This window comes from Gobio gobio, assembly GCF_949357685.1.
Source record: "Gobio gobio genome assembly, chromosome: 4".
Classification (NCBI taxonomy): domain Eukaryota; kingdom Metazoa; phylum Chordata; class Actinopteri; order Cypriniformes; family Gobionidae; genus Gobio; species Gobio gobio.
Window position 1 is genome coordinate 29,805,059 of NC_137100.1, and position 6,000 is coordinate 29,811,058.

The window sequence follows — 6,000 nt, forward strand, 5'->3', positions numbered from 1 at the left end:
CCTAGGCAGATAAAAAACAAAGACAAGAATAAACATGCATACACACCCTCAACAGTTTGAGGGACACAATACACACTAACAGAAATACACTGACAGCAATCATAACAAAAGAATATACGAACAAGTAATTAAGTAATCGTCACACATAAGAAGTTCATGAGGCAGTTTAAGAATGTGTGCAACTTTGGTTTTCTAAAAGCCATATTTTTAAATGAGTTTTAAAATTAGTGTATGAGGAACAGTCCCTTATTGTAGGGGGTAGGCTATTCCAATATTTACTACCCTTTACTGACAAGACAGTTTGTCCAAATGTAGTGCGCCTAAAAGGTATTACACAGTCTCCTTTTTTAGAGGCCCTTGTTCTACCATCAGTCTCAGTTCTCTTAAAAAAATCATTCAGTGAGGGAGGGGCAAGATGATGTATAGTATTATAAACAAAGCAGGCATACTTAAAATTTATAAAATTTTCAAAACTCAATAATTTATGTTTTTCCAGTATGGCACAGTGATTAACTGATAACGTTTTTTTATAAAAAATTGTAATTGCTCTTTTGAAGAGTATTTCAATAGGCTTAAGTGTTGTTATATTAGTTAGTGACCAATTTGTAAAACAGTACTCAAAATGTGAGAATATCATTGTGTGTAAGTACATTCTGGCAGCACTTAAGTTGAGAAATGGCCTTATTTGTTTGAAATTCTGTAAATTGAATGTAACCTTATTTGCCACCCTTTTTATGTGGCTTTTGAATGTTAAATTACTGTCCATTGTCACCCCCAAATATTTAAATTCCTTTACAATTTTTAACTCCTCTCCTCTAAGAAACACGTTAGACTGTATCACCTTTGTGTTTTGTTTTGAAAATACCATGCAAACGGTCTTGTTGGTGTTCAAATGAAGACAAGACCTAGTAAGCCAATCATCAATACGGAACATTGCAGATGTAAGAATAGATGAAACCTCCTGATAATTTTTGCCATACGTGTAAATTACAGCATCATCTGCATACATCTGGATGTTAACATTTTGACATACAACAGGCAAGTCATTAATATAGAGTGAGAATAAAATTGGACCAAGTATGGAGCCTTGAGGGACCCCTACCGGACAATCAAGAATGGGGGATTTGGTGTTACTAACACAGACACACTGCTTTCTACTGGATAGGTATGATTTCATCCAGCAGAGAGCTTGCTCAGAAAAATTAAAATAAGTTAATTTTGACAAAAGCACTTGATGGTTTACAGTGTCGAACGCCCTATTTAGATCCAAAATCACAGCACCGACATAAGAGCTTTTATCCAGATAGCATTTGATTTTTTCTAAAAAAAGGCAGTTTGCCGTTTCTGTGGAATGTTGGGCTCGAAACCCAAATTGCATCGGGTGTAATGGATTACAGCCTGTGTTTAGATGTTCAATCATTAGCTTAGCATGAATAGTGCAGTTGTATGAATAGTGTAGTTCATAGCACAATAACATTACTATAAAACATAAATTATTACAACATAAATTATATATTTATTATTATTATTGGGGTTTACATTTATAATGAGCCAGGGTGACCAATAATGATTGGTTTTCAGTGATCTGCCAACCAATCACGAGGGATTTTTCTTGTTTAAATGTAGTGGCTTCAGCCAATACTGAGTGAGTAAATTCAAGTCTGGCCGTTGACTCTCTGGTTTCGCTGCTCTTCATATGCAAATTAGAGGTGTCGCACCTCCGCGTGGTCTCTCAGCGGGGGGCTCTCCATCTACGTCATGGTTCGTTTACGACAATTTGTGGCACAGACGAACGCGACATTCGCTGCCTCTAAATTGTCGAAAACTGCAGAAAATTAGGGAGATTTCCGGGAGTCTACAGGCGTTTACGGGGTTGAAAATCCCACTTTTCATGCAGTGGGCTGGAGCCTTCACTGGACTCTGGTCAGGGGCTGCAGCTAATATGTGTGCATCCCACACACACAATATAGCCATGGTCCATATGGCCAACTCAGCAACCTCAGAGGACTCTGGTGTGCTGTCCATGGTGGCTGAAGACCCAGTGTTATGATCCCTAAGGTGGTCAGATAAAGGGGTAAAGGGGAGTTCCATTAATGTAAGAGAGTCCCATGTCTGCAAGTATATAACACAACCAGATGAGGACAAACCAAAGCACAACTGGCAACCTAAACCACAAAAAAGGTCAAACAAAGAGAGAGAATTGGTGAAGGAACGTGGGCGGCTTCCAAATGAAAGAAATAAGCAAAACAAAACTCAGCACTTATTTATGGCCCAGTCTCTAACCTACTATCAAAACAAATAATAAAACAAAAGAAGTCTTCACGTCTCCGACGCAGTACCTGACCATAGGACGAGACTAAGAGAGTGAAAGTAAAAAAGAAGAAAGACTCGGGGAGAGAAGAAAACAACCAACACAAGAACGTAACACCCAGGTATGGCGGCCATCTTGGCTGAAGACTCAGGACTGGCGGCTGTGGCGAGGGGGGTGTGGTTCAGCAAGGTCTGTGATGGGAGAGAGAGTCAGAGGACGAGGGGCACATAAGGGAATCAAGTCCAATTGATTAACACCTGTCTCTTTTTTCAGTAATTGGCGTGGAGAAACAGGCTAAAAGCCGCACAGAAAATGAGGACTGGGGAAAGAGAGGCTGGATGTGCACACGCTGGGAGCTTGAACAGAAGAAGGACATGCAGAGAGGAACTGCCAAAGTGAACCTGTTGATATTTATGAGAGCTGAAGTTTGTTTTGAGTTGTGTGATGTGCACCTTGTTCTATGACCTGAGTTAAAGAGAATAAATACCTGTTTCGAGTTTCCAGCCAGCCGACCCCTTGTCTTCTTCCTTGCCCATTCACGAACTTTGTTACATTGGTGCCGAAACCTGGGAGGAAGAAGACCAGAGCCGCCGCGATGCAAACGGCGTCAGCAACGCCATTTGCGGACGTCATCCAGGTGCTTGCGGGACTGTATAAGGAACAACACCAGTCGATGCTAGAGATTCAGGAGGAGCAGGAGCGACGCTTCCAGGCTCTCTTCCTGGCCCATCAGCAGGACCGCAAGCTGTTCTGGAGCTGCATCGATCGGGAGTTTCCAGCCAGGGATACAACATCAGCCCCGGCCAAAGCCACCCACATGCAGCTCACGAAGATGGGGCCGCAAGACAATCCAGAAGCCTTCCTGGATCTGTTCGAGCGGTCCGCGGAGGCATGTGGGTGGCAGCGGCCCAACAACTTCCCGTCCATAACCTCGTGGTCTATGATGACCTGCGACTGGCCATCCTCAAGCGGGTCGGGCTCTCCCCCAAACAACATCGGCAGCGGTTCCGGTCGCTGACGCAAGGGGAGAACACCCGGCCCTTCGTGATGGCCCAGCAGCTCCGGAACGCCTGCCGCAGATGGCTGATGGCTGACCAGTCGACTGTCGACCAGATCGTGGATCGAGTGGCACTGGAGCAGTTTATTGCGTGGTTGCCCAGGAAGACGTCACTGGACAAAGCCATTGAGCTGGCGGAGGACCAAATGGTGGCGTGCCCAGGGGCTGGCGAACCCCCGCCGGCAGCTTCTCTCTCTCTCCCCTTTCCTTCTTCTTCTCCTTCTCCCCATAGCCCCATTCTGGCTCCCCATACTAGGGGAGGGTTTGAGTCCCGGGGTCCGGCTCGAGGAAGGTTCGGGGGATTCCTGGACGAAGCCTCGGGCTCTCGAGTGCCATCTAGGGGCACGGAGCCTCTCGAGTTCCCTCCAGCCTCCGGTCCCATTTCTCCTCTCTCTCCACGCCAATTAATTGGTTCACTTCCTGCCACTGGGGCGGCGGGGAAGTCTGGGCCGGCCTGTTGGCGCTATGGGGATCCGGGTCACTTTATAGATTTGTGTCCCGTGATGGAGGTGGGGACGCTGATCCGGGTCCCCGATGTGCCCCTGGCTGCCCCCTATCAAGCCGGGTTGTACCAAATACCAGTGAGTATTCAGGGGGGTACCTATCTGGCTTTGGTGGATTCAGGATGTAACCAGACCTCTATCCATCAAAGCATGATACAATCGTTGGCAATGGATAATAGCTGCATGGTTAAGGTACGGTGTGTGCACGGGGATGTGGTGAATTATCCGCTAGTGATGGTTATAATTCAATTCCGGGGACAAAATCATAGAGTGGAGGTGGCAGTTAGCCCGCACCTACGACATCCGCTGATTTTGGGGACAAATTAGCCAGCTTTTGGTAGTTTATTGGGGTTAGGGTTAGTATTTATGTGCGGATGTCTCTTGGGACAAAAGAGGGCGGGGAGAGAGAGCGGTTGTGCAGGTTGGAGAATCTGAGCCGGGACCATCAGGTACTGTTGGAGAGGAACGGAGCGGTGTTGAGAGGCTGATCCTTACTGTCTACGATGATTTTCCTCTAGAACAGTCCCAGGATGAGTCGCTCAAAAATGCACAGGTCCGATCGATCAACAGACAGGTTCTCCACCCTGAGCAGCCGCTCTCATATCCTTATTTTCAATTCAATTCAAATTTATTTGTATAGCACTTTTCACGATACATATCGTTTCAAAGCAGCTTCACAGAAAATGCATCTACATTACAATTTAAATTGATTTAAACATGTTATGCATTTCAGAAATGCACATATACAAAGCACACAGATTAGCTAACAATCTATTATTAATCAATATAATAACTATGGCACAGAAGTAAGTGAAATAAGAATACATGTTGTTAATGAATAGGGTATATAGAGATGAGCATGGTTACGTGTTGATGCAGCTGTGTCATCTGAAGTCCTCGCAGGAGTTGAGTCGTCTCTTCACAGGTGATGGTCATCTGAAGTGTTTATGAGAAGCTAGATCCAGACTGGAGCTGACGGACTCTCTAGTTATCTCGAGATGGGCGTCCCGAGATAAAACAGAACAGAAAAATAATTAGCGTAGCTGCTGTTCAAAGCATTAAGCAAAGACGATCATGTGCACTGATATAACTATAGAGTACAAGGTTAGGAGATGCATCATGTGAATGCCTGGCTAAAGAGATGTGTCTTTAATCTAAATTTAAACTGGAGGAGTGAGTCTGAGCCCCGAACATTATTAGGAAGGTTATTCCATAGTTTAGGAGCCAAATATGAAAATGTTCTACCTCCTTTAGTGGACTTAGATATCCTCTGTATTACCAGAAGCACAGAGTTTAGTGATCTTAAAGATCGTGATGGGTTATAAGGCGATAGAAGATCAGTTAAATACACAGGAGCTAAACACTTAAGGGCCTTATAGGTAAGTAGCAATACTTTATAATTCATACAAAACTTAACAGATAACCAGTGTAGAGATGTTAGAATTGGTGTTATGTGATAATATTTTTTTGACCTAGTAAGAACTCTGGCAGCTGCATTTTGGAATAATTGTAGCTTGTTTATTGAGGAGGCAGGACAGCCAGCTAGTAGTGCATTACAGTAATGAACTAACTTTTCCGCATCAGAGACAGATAGCATTTTTCGTAGCTTAGCGATGTTTCTGATGTGGAAGAAGGCTGTTTTTGTAGTATTTGAAATATGATTTTTGCTGTCTAATATAACACCCAGGTCTTTAACTGTAGCAGATGAAGTAACAGTACATCCTTCTAAATGTAAGTCATAATTTAAGAGATTCTGTGTACCAGTTTTTGGTCCAATAAGTAATACCTCAGTCTTTTCTGAATTTAGCAGGAGAAAATTACAGGTCATCCAATATTTTATATCTTTAACACACTCTGTTAGCTTGGATAATTTAGAGATTTCATCTGGTCTTGCTGAAATATATAACTGGGTATCATCGGCATAACAGTGGAAACTAATTCCATGTTTTCTTATAATATTACCAAGTGGCAGCATATATATTGAGAATAGCAGAGGGCCCAACAGAGATCCTTGCGGCACTCCATAATTCACCGACGTTATCTTAGATTGTTCCTTGTTTACATAGACAAATTGGTAACGCTCTGAAAGATACAATCTAAACCACTTTAATGCCTGTCTTTGAATACCA